This window comes from Phoenix dactylifera, chromosome 4 (genome assembly GCF_051530095.1).
Source record: "Phoenix dactylifera cultivar Ajwa chromosome 4, Ajwa_hap1_PhDact_Kaust_v1.1, whole genome shotgun sequence".
NCBI classification, from domain to species: domain Eukaryota; kingdom Viridiplantae; phylum Streptophyta; class Magnoliopsida; order Arecales; family Arecaceae; genus Phoenix; species Phoenix dactylifera.
The window spans coordinates 38,630,679-38,645,509 of record NC_143193.1 but is presented as its reverse complement, the minus strand read 5'-3'; the positions used below and the strand labels follow the sequence as shown (position 1 = coordinate 38,645,509).

General features: G+C 49.2%; 35 non-coding genes and 6 pseudogenes across 35 annotated transcripts; all 41 read left to right on the top strand.

Annotated features, from left to right (window-relative positions):
- Positions 1-32: 32 nt before the first annotated feature.
- Positions 33-151, top strand: LOC149766108 (5S ribosomal RNA). The gene has a single exon (XR_016411462.1). It is a non-coding gene; the product is annotated as a 5S ribosomal RNA (ribosomal RNA).
- A 247-nt stretch (positions 152-398) lies between these two features.
- LOC149766107 (5S ribosomal RNA) lies at positions 399-516 on the top strand. The gene has a single exon (XR_016408493.1). It is a non-coding gene; the product is annotated as a 5S ribosomal RNA (ribosomal RNA).
- A 247-nt stretch (positions 517-763) lies between these two features.
- On the top strand, positions 764-882 carry LOC149766106 (5S ribosomal RNA). The gene has a single exon (XR_016402882.1). It is a non-coding gene; the product is annotated as a 5S ribosomal RNA (ribosomal RNA).
- Positions 883-1,129: 247 nt separating this feature from the next.
- Positions 1,130-1,247, top strand: LOC149766105 (5S ribosomal RNA). Its single transcript, XR_016408492.1, has one exon. It is a non-coding gene; the product is annotated as a 5S ribosomal RNA (ribosomal RNA).
- A 246-nt stretch (positions 1,248-1,493) lies between these two features.
- LOC149766104 (5S ribosomal RNA) lies at positions 1,494-1,612 on the top strand. Its single transcript, XR_016412950.1, has one exon. It is a non-coding gene; the product is annotated as a 5S ribosomal RNA (ribosomal RNA).
- Positions 1,613-1,858: 246 nt separating this feature from the next.
- LOC149766103 (5S ribosomal RNA) lies at positions 1,859-1,977 on the top strand. The gene has a single exon (XR_016411461.1). It is a non-coding gene; the product is annotated as a 5S ribosomal RNA (ribosomal RNA).
- Positions 1,978-2,224: 247 nt separating this feature from the next.
- LOC149766102 (5S ribosomal RNA) lies at positions 2,225-2,342 on the top strand. The gene has a single exon (XR_016408287.1). It is a non-coding gene; the product is annotated as a 5S ribosomal RNA (ribosomal RNA).
- A 247-nt stretch (positions 2,343-2,589) lies between these two features.
- Positions 2,590-2,708, top strand: LOC149766101 (5S ribosomal RNA). The gene has a single exon (XR_016402880.1). It is a non-coding gene; the product is annotated as a 5S ribosomal RNA (ribosomal RNA).
- A 247-nt stretch (positions 2,709-2,955) lies between these two features.
- LOC149766100 (5S ribosomal RNA) lies at positions 2,956-3,073 on the top strand (annotated as a pseudogene).
- Positions 3,074-3,320: 247 nt separating this feature from the next.
- On the top strand, positions 3,321-3,439 carry LOC149766099 (5S ribosomal RNA). The gene has a single exon (XR_016412949.1). It is a non-coding gene; the product is annotated as a 5S ribosomal RNA (ribosomal RNA).
- A 246-nt stretch (positions 3,440-3,685) lies between these two features.
- Positions 3,686-3,804, top strand: LOC149766098 (5S ribosomal RNA). The gene has a single exon (XR_016405520.1). It is a non-coding gene; the product is annotated as a 5S ribosomal RNA (ribosomal RNA).
- Positions 3,805-4,051: 247 nt separating this feature from the next.
- On the top strand, positions 4,052-4,169 carry LOC149766097 (5S ribosomal RNA; annotated as a pseudogene).
- A 247-nt stretch (positions 4,170-4,416) lies between these two features.
- Positions 4,417-4,535, top strand: LOC149766096 (5S ribosomal RNA). Its single transcript, XR_016412948.1, has one exon. It is a non-coding gene; the product is annotated as a 5S ribosomal RNA (ribosomal RNA).
- Positions 4,536-4,782: 247 nt separating this feature from the next.
- Positions 4,783-4,900, top strand: LOC149766095 (5S ribosomal RNA). The gene has a single exon (XR_016408491.1). It is a non-coding gene; the product is annotated as a 5S ribosomal RNA (ribosomal RNA).
- Positions 4,901-5,147: 247 nt separating this feature from the next.
- LOC149766094 (5S ribosomal RNA) lies at positions 5,148-5,266 on the top strand. The gene has a single exon (XR_016412947.1). It is a non-coding gene; the product is annotated as a 5S ribosomal RNA (ribosomal RNA).
- Positions 5,267-5,512: 246 nt separating this feature from the next.
- Positions 5,513-5,631, top strand: LOC149766093 (5S ribosomal RNA). The gene has a single exon (XR_016405519.1). It is a non-coding gene; the product is annotated as a 5S ribosomal RNA (ribosomal RNA).
- A 247-nt stretch (positions 5,632-5,878) lies between these two features.
- LOC149766092 (5S ribosomal RNA) lies at positions 5,879-5,996 on the top strand (annotated as a pseudogene).
- Positions 5,997-6,243: 247 nt separating this feature from the next.
- On the top strand, positions 6,244-6,362 carry LOC149766091 (5S ribosomal RNA). Its single transcript, XR_016412946.1, has one exon. It is a non-coding gene; the product is annotated as a 5S ribosomal RNA (ribosomal RNA).
- A 246-nt stretch (positions 6,363-6,608) lies between these two features.
- On the top strand, positions 6,609-6,727 carry LOC149766090 (5S ribosomal RNA). Its single transcript, XR_016411460.1, has one exon. It is a non-coding gene; the product is annotated as a 5S ribosomal RNA (ribosomal RNA).
- Positions 6,728-6,974: 247 nt separating this feature from the next.
- Positions 6,975-7,092, top strand: LOC149766089 (5S ribosomal RNA). The gene has a single exon (XR_016408489.1). It is a non-coding gene; the product is annotated as a 5S ribosomal RNA (ribosomal RNA).
- Positions 7,093-7,339: 247 nt separating this feature from the next.
- Positions 7,340-7,458, top strand: LOC149766088 (5S ribosomal RNA). Its single transcript, XR_016412945.1, has one exon. It is a non-coding gene; the product is annotated as a 5S ribosomal RNA (ribosomal RNA).
- A 246-nt stretch (positions 7,459-7,704) lies between these two features.
- On the top strand, positions 7,705-7,823 carry LOC149766087 (5S ribosomal RNA). The gene has a single exon (XR_016411459.1). It is a non-coding gene; the product is annotated as a 5S ribosomal RNA (ribosomal RNA).
- A 247-nt stretch (positions 7,824-8,070) lies between these two features.
- LOC149766086 (5S ribosomal RNA) lies at positions 8,071-8,188 on the top strand. The gene has a single exon (XR_016408488.1). It is a non-coding gene; the product is annotated as a 5S ribosomal RNA (ribosomal RNA).
- Positions 8,189-8,435: 247 nt separating this feature from the next.
- Positions 8,436-8,554, top strand: LOC149766085 (5S ribosomal RNA). The gene has a single exon (XR_016402879.1). It is a non-coding gene; the product is annotated as a 5S ribosomal RNA (ribosomal RNA).
- Positions 8,555-8,801: 247 nt separating this feature from the next.
- Positions 8,802-8,919, top strand: LOC149766084 (5S ribosomal RNA; annotated as a pseudogene).
- A 246-nt stretch (positions 8,920-9,165) lies between these two features.
- Positions 9,166-9,284, top strand: LOC149766083 (5S ribosomal RNA). The gene has a single exon (XR_016412944.1). It is a non-coding gene; the product is annotated as a 5S ribosomal RNA (ribosomal RNA).
- Positions 9,285-9,530: 246 nt separating this feature from the next.
- On the top strand, positions 9,531-9,649 carry LOC149766082 (5S ribosomal RNA). Its single transcript, XR_016411457.1, has one exon. It is a non-coding gene; the product is annotated as a 5S ribosomal RNA (ribosomal RNA).
- Positions 9,650-9,896: 247 nt separating this feature from the next.
- Positions 9,897-10,014, top strand: LOC149766081 (5S ribosomal RNA). Its single transcript, XR_016408487.1, has one exon. It is a non-coding gene; the product is annotated as a 5S ribosomal RNA (ribosomal RNA).
- A 247-nt stretch (positions 10,015-10,261) lies between these two features.
- On the top strand, positions 10,262-10,380 carry LOC149766080 (5S ribosomal RNA). Its single transcript, XR_016402878.1, has one exon. It is a non-coding gene; the product is annotated as a 5S ribosomal RNA (ribosomal RNA).
- Positions 10,381-10,627: 247 nt separating this feature from the next.
- On the top strand, positions 10,628-10,745 carry LOC149766079 (5S ribosomal RNA; annotated as a pseudogene).
- A 246-nt stretch (positions 10,746-10,991) lies between these two features.
- On the top strand, positions 10,992-11,110 carry LOC149766078 (5S ribosomal RNA). Its single transcript, XR_016412943.1, has one exon. It is a non-coding gene; the product is annotated as a 5S ribosomal RNA (ribosomal RNA).
- Positions 11,111-11,356: 246 nt separating this feature from the next.
- LOC149766077 (5S ribosomal RNA) lies at positions 11,357-11,475 on the top strand. The gene has a single exon (XR_016411456.1). It is a non-coding gene; the product is annotated as a 5S ribosomal RNA (ribosomal RNA).
- Positions 11,476-11,722: 247 nt separating this feature from the next.
- On the top strand, positions 11,723-11,841 carry LOC149766076 (5S ribosomal RNA). The gene has a single exon (XR_016412942.1). It is a non-coding gene; the product is annotated as a 5S ribosomal RNA (ribosomal RNA).
- Positions 11,842-12,087: 246 nt separating this feature from the next.
- On the top strand, positions 12,088-12,206 carry LOC149766075 (5S ribosomal RNA). Its single transcript, XR_016411455.1, has one exon. It is a non-coding gene; the product is annotated as a 5S ribosomal RNA (ribosomal RNA).
- Positions 12,207-12,453: 247 nt separating this feature from the next.
- Positions 12,454-12,571, top strand: LOC149766074 (5S ribosomal RNA). Its single transcript, XR_016408486.1, has one exon. It is a non-coding gene; the product is annotated as a 5S ribosomal RNA (ribosomal RNA).
- Positions 12,572-12,818: 247 nt separating this feature from the next.
- Positions 12,819-12,937, top strand: LOC149766073 (5S ribosomal RNA; annotated as a pseudogene).
- A 247-nt stretch (positions 12,938-13,184) lies between these two features.
- On the top strand, positions 13,185-13,302 carry LOC149766072 (5S ribosomal RNA). The gene has a single exon (XR_016408485.1). It is a non-coding gene; the product is annotated as a 5S ribosomal RNA (ribosomal RNA).
- A 246-nt stretch (positions 13,303-13,548) lies between these two features.
- Positions 13,549-13,667, top strand: LOC149766071 (5S ribosomal RNA). Its single transcript, XR_016412940.1, has one exon. It is a non-coding gene; the product is annotated as a 5S ribosomal RNA (ribosomal RNA).
- A 246-nt stretch (positions 13,668-13,913) lies between these two features.
- Positions 13,914-14,032, top strand: LOC149766070 (5S ribosomal RNA). The gene has a single exon (XR_016411454.1). It is a non-coding gene; the product is annotated as a 5S ribosomal RNA (ribosomal RNA).
- A 247-nt stretch (positions 14,033-14,279) lies between these two features.
- LOC149766069 (5S ribosomal RNA) lies at positions 14,280-14,397 on the top strand. Its single transcript, XR_016407749.1, has one exon. It is a non-coding gene; the product is annotated as a 5S ribosomal RNA (ribosomal RNA).
- Positions 14,398-14,644: 247 nt separating this feature from the next.
- Positions 14,645-14,763, top strand: LOC149766068 (5S ribosomal RNA). The gene has a single exon (XR_016402877.1). It is a non-coding gene; the product is annotated as a 5S ribosomal RNA (ribosomal RNA).
- The last annotated feature ends 68 nt before the right edge of the window (positions 14,764-14,831 follow it).

Genomic DNA, 14,831 nt, shown 5'->3' with positions numbered 1-14,831 from the left:
GTCATAAAAGGGAGTTTCGAAGGGCATGTCATGGGTGCGATCATACCAGCACTAATGCACCGGATCCCATCAGAACTCCGCAGTTAAGCGTGCTTGGGCGAGAGTAGTACTAGGATGGGTGACCCCCTGGGAAGTCCTCGTGTTGCACCCCTTTTATTTTTTGCCCGCTTTTTTATTTTTTGATAATATTTATTTTTAATTTTTTGGCTTTTGGCTTTTCCTCTTCGGATAATTTTTTTCCTCCGAAAATAAACTGAGTCCGGAGACTGGCGGTGCCATGCCGCATAGCGGGACCAGCGCGTTGAATCCTACGCCAGAACGGCCCCGGCGGCGCGAATGTCTCGGGCCGTCGAGGTGTGCTGCTTTGTCATAAAAGGAAGTTTCGATGGGCATGTCATGGGTGCGATCATACCAGCACTAATGCACCGGATCCCATCAGAACTCCGCAGTTAAGCGTGCTTGGGCAAGATTAGTACTAGGATGGGTGACCCCCGGGAAGTCCTCTTGTTGCACCCCTTTTATTTTTTGCCCGCTTTTTTATTTTTTGATAATATTTATTTTTAATTTTTCGGCTTTTGGTTTTTCCTCTTCGGATAATTTTTTTCCCCCGAAAATAAACTGAGTCCGGAGACTGGCGGTGCCATGCCGCATAGCGGGACCAGCGCGTTGAATCCTACGCCAGAACGGCCCCGGCGGCGCGAATGTCTCGGGCCGTCGAGGTCTGTTGCTTTGTCATAAAAGGGAGTTTCGAAGGGCATGTCATGGGTGCGATCATACCAGCACTAATGCACCGGATCCCATCAGAACTCCGCAGTTAAGCGGGCTTGGGCGAGAGTAGTACTAGGATGGGTGACCCCCTGGGAAGTCCTCGTGTTGCACCCCTTATATTTTTTGCCCGTTTTTTTATTTTTTGATAATATTTATTTTTAATTTTTCGGCTTTTGGCTTTTCCTCTTCGGATAATTTTTTTCCCCCGAAAATAAACTAAGTCCGGAGACTGGCGGTGCCAGGCCGCATAGCGGGACCAGCGCGTTGAATCCTACGCCAGAACGGCCCCGGCGGCGCGAATGTCTCGGGCCGTCGAGGTCTGCTGCTTTGTCATAAAAGGAAGTTTCGATGGGCATGTCATGGGTGCGATCATACCAGCACTAATGCACCGGATCCCATCAGAACTCCGCAGTTAAGCGTGCTTGGGCAAGATTAGTACTAGGATGGGTGACCCCCGGGAAGTCCTCTTGTTGCACCCCTTTTATTTTTTGCCCCTTTTTTATTTTTTGATAATATTTATTTTTAATTTTTCGGCTTTTGGTTTTTCCTCTTCGGATAATTTTTTTCCCCCGAAAATAAACTGAGTCCGGAGACTGGCGGTGCCATGCCGCATAGCGGGACCAGCGCGTTGAATCCTACGCCAGAACAGCCCCGGCGGCGCGAATGTCTCGGGCCGTCGAGGTCCGCTGCTTTGTCATAAAAGGGAGTTTCGATGGGCGAGTCATGGGTGCGACCATACCAGCACTAATGCACCGGATCCCATCAGAACTCCGCAGTTAAGCGTGTTTGGGCGAGAGTAGTACTAGGATGGGTGACCCCCTGGGAAGTCCTCGTGTTGCACCCCTTTTATTTTTTGACCGCTTTTTTATTTTTTGATAATATTTATTTTTAATTTTTCGGCTTTTGGCTTTTTCTCTTCGGATAATTTTTTTTTCCGAAAATAAACTGAGTCCGGAGACTCGCGGTGCCATGCCGCATAGCGGGACCAGCGTGTTGAATCCTACGCCAGAACGGCCTCGGCGGTGCGAATGTTTCGGGCCATCGAGGTCTGCTGCTTTGTCATAAAAGGGAGTTTCGAAGGGCATGTCATGGGTGCGATCATACCAGCACTAATGCACCGGATCCCATCAGAACTCCGCAGTTAAGCGTGCTTGGGCGAGAGTAGTACTAGGATGGGTGACCCCCTGGGAAGTCCTCGTGTTGCACCCCTTTTATTTTTTGCCCGCTTTTTTATTTTTTGATAATATTTATTTTTAATTTTTTGGCTTTTGGCTTTTCCTCTTCGGATAATTTTTTTCCTCCGAAAATAAACTGAGTCCGGAGACTGGCGGTGCCATGCCGCATAGCGGGACCAGCGCGTTGAATCCTACGCCAGAACGGCCCCGGCGGCGCGAATGTCTCGGGCCGTCGAGGTCTGCTGCTTTGTCATAAAAGGGAGTTTCGATGGGCATGTCATGGGTGCGATCATACCAGCACTAATGCACCAGATCCCATCAGAACTCCGCAGTTAAGCGTGCTTGGGCGAGATTAGTACTAGGATGGGTGACCCCCGGGAAGTCCTTGTGTTGCACCCCTTTTATTTTTTGCCCGCTTTTTTATTTTTTGATAATGTTTATTTTTAATTTTTCGGCTTTTGGGTTTTCCTCTTCGGATAATTTTTTTTCCCCGAAAATAAACTGAGTCCGGAGACTGGCGGTGCCATGCCGCATAGCGGGACCAGCGCGTTGAATCCTACGCCAGAACGGCCCCGGCGGCGCGAATGTCTCGGGCCGTCGAGGTCTGTTGCTTTGTCATAAAAGGGAGTTTCGAAGGGCATGTCATGGGTGCGATCATACCAGCACTAATGCACCGGATCCCATCAGAACTCCGCAGTTAAGCGGGCTTGGGCGAGAGTAGTACTAGGATGGGTGACCCCCTGGGAAGTCCTCGTGTTGCACCCCTTATATTTTTTGCCCGTTTTTTTATTTTTTGATAATATTTATTTTTAATTTTTCGGCTTTTGGCTTTTCCTCTTCGGATAATTTTTTTCCCCCGAAAATAAACTAATTCCGGAGACTGGCGGTGCCAGGCCGCATAGCGGGACCAGCGCGTTGAATCCTACGCCAGAACGGCCCCGGCGGCGCGAATGTCTCGGGCCGTCGAGGTCTGCTGCTTTGTCATAAAAGGAAGTTTCGATGGGCATGTCATGGGTGCGATCATACCAGCACTAATGCACCGGATCCCATCAGAACTCCACAGTTAAGCGTGCTTGGGCAAGATTAGTACTAGGATGGGTGACCCCCGGGAAGTCCTCTTGTTGCACCCCTTTTATTTTTTGCCCGCTTTTTTATTTTTTGATAATATTTATTTTTAATTTTTCGGCTTTTGGTTTTTCCTCTTCGGATAATTTTTTTCCCCCGAAAATAAACTGAGTCCGGAGACTGGCGGTGCCATGCCGCATAGCGGGACCAGCGCGTTGAATCCTACGCCAGAACAGCCCCGGCGGCGCGAATGTCTCGGGCCGTCGAGGTCTGCTGCTTTGTCATAAAAGGGAGTTTCGATGGGCGAGTCATGGGTGCGACCATACCAGCACTAATGCACCGGATCCCATCAGAACTCCGCAGTTAAGCGTGTTTGGGCGAGAGTAGTACTAGGATGGGTGACCCCCTGGGAAGTCCTCGTGTTGCACCCCTTTTATTTTTTGCCCGCTTTTTTATTTTTTGATAATATTTATTTTTAATTTTTCGGCTTTTGGCTTTTTCTCTTCGGATAATTTTTTTTTCCGAAAATAAACTGAGTCCGGAGACTCGCGGTGCCATGCCGCATAGCGGGACCAGCGTGTTGAATCCTACGCCAGAACGGCCTCGGCGGTGCGAATGTTTCGGGCCATCGAGGTCTGCTGCTTTGTCATAAAAGGGAGTTTCGAAGGGCATGTCATGGGTGCGATCATACCAGCACTAATGCACCGGATCCCATCAGAACTCCGCAGTTAAGCGGGCTTGGGCGAGAGTAGTACTAGGATGGGTGACCCCCTAGGAAGTCCTCGTGTTGCACCCCTTATATTATTTGCCCGTTTTTTTATTTTTTGATAATATTTATTTTTAATTTTTCGGCTTTTGGCTTTTCCTCTTCGGATAATTTTTTTCCCCCGAAAATAAACTAAGTCCGGAGACTGGCGGTGCCAGGCCGCATAGCGGGACCAGCGCGTTGAATCCTACGCCAGAACGGCCCCGGCGGCGCGAATGTCTCGGGCCGTCGAGGTCTGCTGCTTTGTCATAAAAGGAAGTTTCGATGGGCATGTCATGGGTGCGATCATACCAGCACTAATGCACCGGATCCCATCAGAACTCCGCAGTTAAGCGTGCTTAGGCAAGATTAGTACTAGGATGGGTGACCCCCGGGAAGTCCTCTTGTTGCACCCCTTTTATTTTTTGCCCGCTTTTTTATTTTTTGATAATATTTATTTTTAATTTTTCGGCTTTTGGTTTTTCCTCTTCGGATAATTTTTTTTCCCCGAAAATAAACTGAGTCCGGAGACTGGCGGTGCCATGCCGCATAGCGGGACCAGCGCGTTGAATCCTACGCCAGAACAGCCCCGGCGGCGCGAATGTCTCGGGCCGTCGAGGTCTGCTGCTTTGTCATAAAAGGGAGTTTCGATGGGCGAGTCATGGGTGCGACCATACCAGCACTAATGCACCGGATCCCATCAGAACTCCGCAGTTAAGCGTGTTTGGGCGAGAGTAGTACTAGGATGGGTGACCCCCTGGGAAGTCCTCGTGTTGCACCCCTTATATTTTTTGCCCGTTTTTTTATTTTTTGATAATATTTATTTTTAATTTTTCGGCTTTTGGCTTTTCCTCTTCGGATAATTTTTTTCCCCCGAAAATAAACTAATTCCGGAGACTGGCGGTGCCAGGCCGCATAGCGGGACCAGCGCGTTGAATCCTACGCCAGAACGGCCCCGGCGGCGCGAATGTCTCGGGCCGTCGAGGTCTGCTGCTTTGTCATAAAAGGAAGTTTCGATGGGCATGTCATGGGTGCGATCATACCAGCACTAATGCACCGGATCCCATCAGAACTCCGCAGTTAAGCGTGCTTGGGCAAGATTAGTACTAGGATGGGTGACCCCCGGGAAGTCCTCTTGTTGCACCCCTTTTATTTTTTGCCCGCTTTTTTATTTTTTGATAATATTTATTTTTAATTTTTCGGCTTTTGGTTTTTCCTCTTCGGATAATTTTTTTCCCCCGAAAATAAACTGAGTCCGGAGACTGGCGGTGCCATGCCGCATAGCGGGACCAGCGCGTTGAATCCTACGCCAGAACAGCCCCGGCGGCGCGAATGTCTCGGGCCGTCGAGGTCTGCTGCTTTGTCATAAAAGGGAGTTTCGATGGGCGAGTCATGGGTGCGACCATACCAGCACTAATGCACCGGATCCCATCAGAACTCCGCAGTTAAGCGTGTTTGGGCGAGAGTAGTACTAGGATGGGTGACCCCCTGGGAAGTCCTCGTGTTGCACCCCTTTTATTTTTTGCCCGCTTTTTTATTATTTGATAATATTTATTTTTAATTTTTCGGCTTTTGGCTTTTTCTCTTCGGATAATTTTTTTTTCCGAAAATAAACTGAGTCCGGAGACTCGCGGTGCCATGCCGCATAGCGGGACCAGCGTGTTGAATCCTACGCCAGAACGGCCTCGGCGGTGCGAATGTTTCGGGCCATCGAGGTCTGCTGCTTTGTCATAAAAGGGAGTTTCGAAGGGCATGTCATGGGTGCGATCATACCAGCACTAATGCACCGGATCCCATCAGAACTCCGCAGTTAAGCGGGCTTGGGCGAGAGTAGTACTAGGATGGGTGACCCCCTAGGAAGTCCTCGTGTTGCACCCCTTATATTATTTGCCCCTTTTTTTATTTTTTGATAATATTTATTTTTAATTTTTCGGCTTTTGGCTTTTCCTCTTCGGATAATTTTTTTCCCCCGAAAATAAACTAAGTCCGGAGACTGGCGGTGCCAGGCCGCATAGCGGGACCAGCGCGTTGAATCCTACGCCAGAACGGCCCCGGCGGCGCGAATGTCTCGGGCCGTCGAGGTCTGCTGCTTTGTCATAAAAGGAAGTTTCGATGGGCATGTCATGGGTGCGATCATACCAGCACTAATGCACCGGATCCCATCAGAACTCCGCAGTTAAGCGTGCTTAGGCAAGATTAGTACTAGGATGGGTGACCCCCGGGAAGTCCTCTTGTTGCACCCCTTTTATTTTTTGCCCGCTTTTTTATTTTTTGATAATATTTATTTTTAATTTTTCGGCTTTTGGTTTTTCCTCTTCGGATAATTTTTTTTCCCCGAAAATAAACTGAGTCCGGAGACTGGCGGTGCCATGCCGCATAGCGGGACCAGCGCGTTGAATCCTACGCCAGAACAGCCCCGGCGGCGCGAATGTCTCGGGCCGTCGAGGTCTGCTGCTTTGTCATAAAAGGGAGTTTCGATGGGCGAGTCATGGGTGCGACCATACCAGCACTAATGCACCGGATCCCATCAGAACTCCGCAGTTAAGCGTGTTTGGGCGAGAGTAGTACTAGGATGGGTGACCCCCTGGGAAGTCCTCGTGTTGCACCCCTTTTATTTTTTGCCCGCTTTTTTATTTTTTGATAATATTTATTTTTAATTTTTCGGCTTTTGGCTTTTTCTCTTCGGATAATTTTTTTTTCCGAAAATAAACTGAGTCCGGAGACTCGCGGTGCCATGCCGCATAGCGGGACCAGCGTGTTGAATCCTACGCCAGAACGGCCTCGGCGGTGCGAATGTTTCGGGCCATCGAGGTCTGCTGCTTTGTCATAAAAGGGAGTTTCGAAGGGCATGTCATGGGTGCGATCATACCAGCACTAATGCACCGGATCCCATCAGAACTCCGCAGTTAAGCGTGCTTGGGCGAGAGTAGTACTAGGATGGGTGACCCCCTGGGAAGTCCTCGTGTTGCACCCCTTTTATTTTTTGCCCGCTTTTTTATTTTTTGATTATATTTATTTTTAATTTTTCGGCTTTTGGCTTTTCCTCTTCGGATAATTTTTTTCCTCCGAAAATAAACTAAGTCCGGAGACTGGCGGTGCCAGGCCGCATAGCGGGACCAGCGCGTTGAATCCTACGCCAGAACGGCCCCGGCGGCGCGAATGTCTCGGGCCGTCGAGGTCTGCTGCTTTGTCATAAAAGGAAGTTTCGATGGGCATGTCATGGGTGCGATCATACCAGCACTAATGCACCGGATCCCATCAGAACTCCGCAGTTAAGCGTGCTTGGGCAAGATTAGTACTAGGATGGGTGACCCCCGGGAAGTCCTCTTGTTGCACCCCTTTTATTTTTTGCCCGCTTTTTTATTTTTTGATAATATTTATTTTTAATTTTTCGGCTTTTGGTTTTTCCTCTTCGGATAATTTTTTTCCCCCGAAAATAAACTGAGTCCGGAGACTGGCGGTGCCATGCCGCATAGCGGGACCAGCGCGTTGAATCCTACGCCAGAACGGCCCCGGCGGCGCGAATGTCTCGGGCCGTCGAGGTCTGCTGCTTTGTCATAAAAGGGAGTTTCGATGGGCGAGTCATGGGTGCGACCATACCAGCACTAATGCACCGGATCCCATCAGAACTCCGCAGTTAAGCGTGTTTGGGCGAGAGTAGTACTAGGATGGGTGACCCCCTGGGAAGTCCTCGTGTTGCACCCCTTTTATTTTTTGCCCGCTTTTTTATTTTTTGATAATATTTATTTTTAATTTTTCGGCTTTTGGCTTTTTCTCTTCGGATAATTTTTTTTTCCGAAAATAAACTGAGTCCGGAGACTCGCGGTGCCATGCCGCATAGCGGGACCAGCGTGTTGAATCCTACGCCAGAACGGCCTCGGCGGTGCGAATGTTTCGGGCCATCGAGGTCTGCTGCTTTGTCATAAAAGGGAGTTTCGAAGGGCATGTCATGGGTGCGATCATACCAGCACTAATGCACCGGATCCCATCAGAACTCCGCAGTTAAGCGTGCTTGGGCGAGAGTAGTACTAGGATGGGTGACCCCCTGGGAAGTCCTCGTGTTGCACCCCTTTTATTTTTTGCCCGCTTTTTTATTTTTTGATAATATTTATTTTTAATTTTTTGGCTTTTGGCTTTTCCTCTTCGGATAATTTTTTTCCTCCGAAAATAAACTGAGTCCGGAGACTGGCGGTGCCATGCCGCATAGCGGGACCAGCGCGTTGAATCCTACGCCAGAACGGCCCCGGCGGCGCGAATGTCTCGGGCCGTCGAGGTCTGCTGCTTTGTCATAAAAGGAAGTTTCGATGGGCATGTCATGGGTGCGATCATACCAGCACTAATGCACCGGATCCCATCAGAACTCCGCAGTTAAGCGTGCTTGGGCAAGATTAGTACTAGGATGGGTGACCCCCGGGAAGTCCTCTTGTTGCACCCCTTTTATTTTTTGCCCGCTTTTTTATTTTTTGATAATATTTATTTTTAATTTTTCGGCTTTTGGTTTTTCCTCTTCGGATAATTTTTTTCCCCCGAAAATAAACTGAGTCCGGAGACTGGCGGTGCCATGCCGCATAGCGGGACCAGCGCGTTGAATCCTACGCCAGAACGGCCCCGGCGGCGCGAATGTCTCGGGCCGTCGAGGTCTGTTGCTTTGTCATAAAAGGGAGTTTCGAAGGGCATGTCATGGGTGCGATCATACCAGCACTAATGCACCGGATCCCATCAGAACTCCGCAGTTAAGCGGGCTTGGGCGAGAGTAGTACTAGGATGGGTGACCCCCTGGGAAGTCCTCGTGTTGCACCCCTTATATTTTTTGCCCCTTTTTTTATTTTTTGATAATATTTATTTTTAATTTTTCGGCTTTTGGCTTTTCCTCTTCGGATAATTTTTTTCCCCCGAAAATAAACTAAGTCCGGAGACTGGCGGTGCCAGGCCGCATAGCGGGACCAGCGCGTTGAATCCTACGCCAGAACGGCCCCGACGGCGCGAATGTCTCGGGCCGTCGAGGTCTGCTGCTTTGTCATAAAAGGAAGTTTCGATGGGCATGTCATGGGTGCGATCATACCAGCACTAATGCACCAGATCCCATCAGAACTCCGCAGTTAAGCGTGCTTGGGCAAGATTAGTACTAGGATGGGTGACCCCCGGGAAGTCCTCTTGTTGCACCCCTTATATTTTTTGCCCCTTTTTTATTTTTTGATAATATTTATTTTTAATTTTTCGGCTTTTGGTTTTTCCTCTTCGGATAATTTTTTTCCCCCGAAAATAAACTGAGTCCGGAGACTGGCGGTGCCATGCCGCATAGCGGGACCAGCGCGTTGAATCCTACGCCAGAACGGCCCCGGCGGCGCGAATGTCTCGGGCCGTCGAGGTCTGCTGCTTTGTCATAAAAGGGAGTTTCGATGGGCGAGTCATGGGTGCGACCATACCAGCACTAATGCACCGGATCCCATCAGAACTCCGCAGTTAAGCGTGTTTGGGCGAGAGTAGTACTAGGATGGGTGACCCCCTGGGAAGTCCTCGTGTTGCACCCCTTTTATTTTTTGCCCGCTTTTTTATTTTTTGATAATATTTATTTTTAATTTTTCGGCTTTTGGCTTTTTCTCTTCGGATAATTTTTTTTTCCGAAAATAAACTGAGTCCGGAGACTCGCGGTGCCATGCCGCATAGCGGGACCAGCGTGTTGAATCCTACGCCAGAACGGCCTCGGCGGTGCGAATGTTTCGGGCCATCGAGGTCTGCTGCTTTGTCATAAAAGGGAGTTTCGAAGGGCATGTCATGGGTGCGATCATACCAGCACTAATGCACCGGATCCCATCAGAACTCCGCAGTTAAGCGTGCTTGGGCGAGAGTAGTACTAGGATGGGTGACCCCCTGGGAAGTCCTCGTGTTGCACCCCTTTTATTTTTTGCCCGCTTTTTTATTTTTTGATAATATTTATTTTTAATTTTTTGGCTTTTGGCTTTTCCTCTTCGGATAATTTTTTTCCTCCGAAAATAAACTGAGTCCGGAGACTGGCGGTGCCATGCCGCATAGCGGGACCAGCGCGTTGAATCCTACGCCAGAACGGCCCCGGCGGCGCGAATGTCTCGGGCCGTCGAGGTCTGCTGCTTTGTCATAAAAGGAAGTTTCGATGGGCATGTCATGGGTGCGATCATACCAGCACTAATGCACCGGATCCCATCAGAACTCCGCAGTTAAGCGTGCTTGGGCAAGATTAGTACTAGGATGGGTGACCCCCGGGAAGTCCTCTTGTTGCACCCCTTTTATTTTTTGCCCGCTTTTTTATTTTTTGATAATATTTATTTTTAATTTTTCGGCTTTTGGTTTTTCCTCTTCGGATAATTTTTTTCCCCCGAAAATAAACTGAGTCCGGAGACTGGCGGTGCCATGCCGCATAGCGGGACCAGCGCGTTGAATCCTACGCCAGAACGGCCCCGGCGGCGCGAATGTCTCGGGCCGTCGAGGTCTGTTGCTTTGTCATAAAAGGGAGTTTCGAAGGGCATGTCATGGGTGCGATCATACCAGCACTAATGCACCGGATCCCATCAGAACTCCGCAGTTAAGCGGGCTTGGGCGAGAGTAGTACTAGGATGGGTGACCCCCTGGGAAGTCCTCGTGTTGCACCCCTTATATTTTTTGCCCCTTTTTTTATTTTTTGATAATATTTATTTTTAATTTTTCGGCTTTTGGCTTTTCCTCTTCGGATAATTTTTTTCCCCCGAAAATAAACTAAGTCCGGAGACTGGCGGTGCCAGGCCGCATAGCGGGACCAGCGCGTTGAATCCTACGCCAGAACGGCCCCGACGGCGCGAATGTCTCGGGCCGTCGAGGTCTGCTGCTTTGTCATAAAAGGAAGTTTCGATGGGCATGTCATGGGTGCGATCATACCAGCACTAATGCACCAGATCCCATCAGAACTCCGCAGTTAAGCGTGCTTGGGCAAGATTAGTACTAGGATGGGTGACCCCCGGGAAGTCCTCTTGTTGCACCCCTTATATTTTTTGCCCCTTTTTTATTTTTTGATAATATTTATTTTTAATTTTTCGGCTTTTGGTTTTTCCTCTTCGGATAATTTTTTTCCCCCGAAAATAAACTGAGTCCGGAGACTGGCGGTGCCATGCCGCATAGCGGGACCAGCGCGTTGAATCCTACGCCAGAACAGCCCCGGCGGCGCGAATGTCTCGGGCCGTCGAGGTCTGCTGCTTTGTCATAAAAGGGAGTTTCGATGGGCGAGTCATGGGTGCGACCATACCAGCACTAATGCACCGGATCCCATCAGAACTCCGCAGTTAAGCGTGTTTGGGCGAGAGTAGTACTAGGATGGGTGACCCCCTGGGAAGTCCTCGTGTTGCACCCCTTTTATTTTTTGACCGCTTTTTTATTTTTTGATAATATTTATTTTTAATTTTTCGGCTTTTGGCTTTTTCTCTTCGGATAATTTTTTTTTCCGAAAATAAACTGAGTCCGGAGACTCGCGGTGCCATGCCGCATAGCGGGACCAGCGTGTTGAATCCTACGCCAGAACGGCCTCGGCGGTGCGAATGTTTCGGGCCATCGAGGTCTGCTGCTTTGTCATAAAAGGGAGTTTCGAAGGGCATGTCATGGGTGCGATCATACCAGCACTAATGCACCGGATCCCATCAGAACTCCGCAGTTAAGCGTGCTTGGGCGAGAGTAGTACTAGGATGGGTGACCCCCTGGGAAGTCCTCGTGTTGCACCCCTTTTATTTTTTGCCCGCTTTTTTATTTTTTGATAATATTTATTTTTAATTTTTTGGCTTTTGGCTTTTCCTCTTCGGATAATTTTTTTCCTCCGAAAATAAACTGAGTCCGGAGACTGGCGGTGCCATGCCGCATAGCGGGACCAGCGCGTTGAATCCTACGCCAGAACGGCCCCGGCGGCGCGAATGTCTCGGGCCGTCGAGGTCTGCTGCTTTGTCATAAAAGGGAGTTTCGATGGGCGAGTCATGGGTGCGACCATACCAGCACTAATGCACCGGATCCCATCAGAACTCCGCAGTTAAGCGTGTTTGGGCGAGAGTAGTACTAGGATGGGTGACCCCCTGGGAAGTCCTCGTGTTGCACCCCTTTTATTTTTTGACCGCTTTTTTATTTTTTGATAATATTTATTTTTAATTTTTCGGCTTTTGGCTTTTTCTCTTCGGATAATTTTTTTTTCCGAAAATAAACTGAGTCCGGAGACTCGCGGTGCCATGCCGCATAGCGGGACCAGCGTGTTGAATCCTACGCCAGAACGGCCTCGGCGGTGCGAATGTTTCGGGCCATCGAGGTCTGCTGCTTTGTCATAAAAGGGAGTTTCGAAGGGCATGTCATGGGTGCGATCATACCAGCACTAATGCACCGGATCCCATCAGAACTCCGCAGTTAAGCGTGCTTGGGCGAGAGTAGTACTAGGATGGGTGACCCCCTGGGAAGTCCTCGTGTTGCACCCCTTTTATTTTTTGCCCGCTTTTTTATTTTTTGATAATATTTATTTTTAATTTTTTGGCTTTTGGCTTTTCCTCTTCGGATAATTTTTTTCCTCCGAAAATAAACTGAGTCCGGAGACTGGCGGTGCCATGCCGCATAGCGGGACCAGCGCGTTGAATCCTACGCCAGAACGGCCCCGGCGGCGCGAATGTCTCGGGCCGTCGAGGTCTGCTGCTTTGTCATAAAAGGAAGTTTCGATGGGCATGTCATGGGTGCGATCATACCAGCACTAATGCACCGGATCCCATCAGAACTCCGCAGTTAAGCGTGCTTGGGCAAGATTAGTACTAGGATGGGTGACCCCCGGGAAGTCCTCTTGTTGCACCCCTTTTATTTTTTGCCCGCTTTTTTATTTTTTGATAATATTTATTTTTAATTTTTCGGCTTTTGGTTTTTCCTCTTCGGATAATTTTTTTCCCCCGAAAATAAACTGAGTCCGGAGACTGGCGGTGCCATGCCGCATAGCGGGACCAGCGCGTTGAATCCTACGCCAGAACGGCCCCGGCGGCGCGAATGTCTCGGGCCGTCGAGGTCTGTTGCTTTGTCATAAAAGGGAGTTTCGAAGGGCATGTCATGGGTGCGATCATACCAGCACTAATGCACCGGATCCCATCAAAACTCCGCAGTTAAGCGGGCTTGGGCGAGAGTAGTACATGGATGGGTGACCCCCTGGGAAGTCCTCGTGTTGCACCCCTTATATTTTTTGCCCCTTTTTTTATTTTTTGATAATATTTATTTTTAATTTTTCGGCTTTTGGCTTTTCCTCTTCGGATAATTTTTTTCCCCCGAAAATAAACTAAGTCCGGAGACTGGCGGTGCCAGGCCGCATAGCGGGACCAGCGCGTTGAATCCTACGCCAGAACGGCCCCGACGGCGCGAATGTCTCGGGCCGTCGAGGTCTGCTGCTTTGTCATAAAAGGAAGTTTCGATGGGCATGTCATGGGTGCGATCATACCAGCACTAATGCACCGGATCCCATCAGAACTCCGCAGTTAAGCGTGCTTGGGCAAGATTAGTACTAGGATGGGTGACCCCCGGGAAGTCCTCTTGTTGCACCCCTTATATTTTTTGCCCCTTTTTTATTTTTTGATAATATTTATTTTTAATTTTTCGGCTTTTGGTTTTTCCTCTTCGGATAATTTTTTTCCCCCGAAAATAAACTGAGTCCGGAGACTGGCGGTGCCATGCCGCATAGCGGGACCAGCGCGTTGAATCCTACGCCAGAACAGCCCCGGCGGCGCGAATGTCTCGGGCCGTCGAGGTCTGCTGCTTTGTCATAAAAGGGAGTTTCGATGGGCGAGTCATGGGTGCGACCATACCAGCACTAATGCACCGGATCCCATCAGAACTCCGCAGTTAAGCGTGTTTGGGCGAGAGTAGTACTAGGATGGGTGACCCCCTGGGAAGTCCTCGTGTTGCACCCCTTTTATTTTTTGACCGCTTTTTTATTTTTTGATAATATTTATTTTTAATTTTTCGGCTTTTGGCTTTTTCTCTTCGGATAATTTTTTTTTCCGAAAATAAACTGAGTCCGGAGACTCGCGGTGCCATGCCGCATAGCGGGACCAGCGTGTTGAATCCTACGCCAGAACGGCCTCGGCGGTGCGAATGTTTCGGGCCATCGAGGTCTGCTGCTTTGTCATAAAAGGGAGTTTCGAAGGGCATGTCATGGGTGCGATCATACCAGCACTAATGCACCGGATCCCATCAGAACTCCGCAGTTAAGCGTGCTTGGGCGAGAGTAGTACTAGGATGGGTGACCCCCTGGGAAGTCCTCGTGTTGCACCCCTTTTATTTTTTGCCCGCTTTTTTATTTTTTGATAATATTTATTTTTAATTTTTTGGCTTTTGGCTTTTCCTCTTCGGATAATTTTTTTCCTCCGAAAATAAACTGAGTCCGGAGACTGGCGGTGCCATGCCGCATAGCGGGACCAGCGCGTTGAATCCTACGCCAGAACGGCCCCGGCGGCGCGAATGTCTCGGGTCGTCGAGGTCTGCTGCTTTGTCATAAAAGGGAGTTTCGATGGGCATGTCATGGGTGCGATCATACCAGCACTAATGCACCAGATCCCATCAGAACTCCGCAGTTAAGCGTGCTTGGGCGAGATTAGTACTAGGATGGGTGACCCCCGGGAAGTCCTCGTGTTGCACCCCTTTTATTTTTTGCCCGCTTTTTTATTTTTTGTTAATATTTATTTTTAATTTTTCGGCTTTTGGGTTTTCCTCTTCGGATAATTTTTTTCCCCCGAAAATAAACTGAGTCCGGAGACTGGCGGTGCCATGCCGCATAGCGGGACCAGCGCGTTGAATCCTACGCCAGAACGGCCCCGGCGGCGCGAATGTCTCGGGCCGTCGAGGTCTGTTGCTTTGTCATAAAAGGGAGTTTCGAAGGGCATGTCATGGGTGCGATCATACCAGCACTAATGCACCGGATCCCATCAGAACTCCGCAGTTAAGCGGGCTTGGGCGAGAGTAGTACTAGGATGGGTGACCCCCTGGGAAGTCCTCGTGTTGCACCCCTTATATTTTTTGCCCGTTTTTTTATTTTTTGATAATATTTATTTTTAATTTTTCGGCTTTTGGCTTTT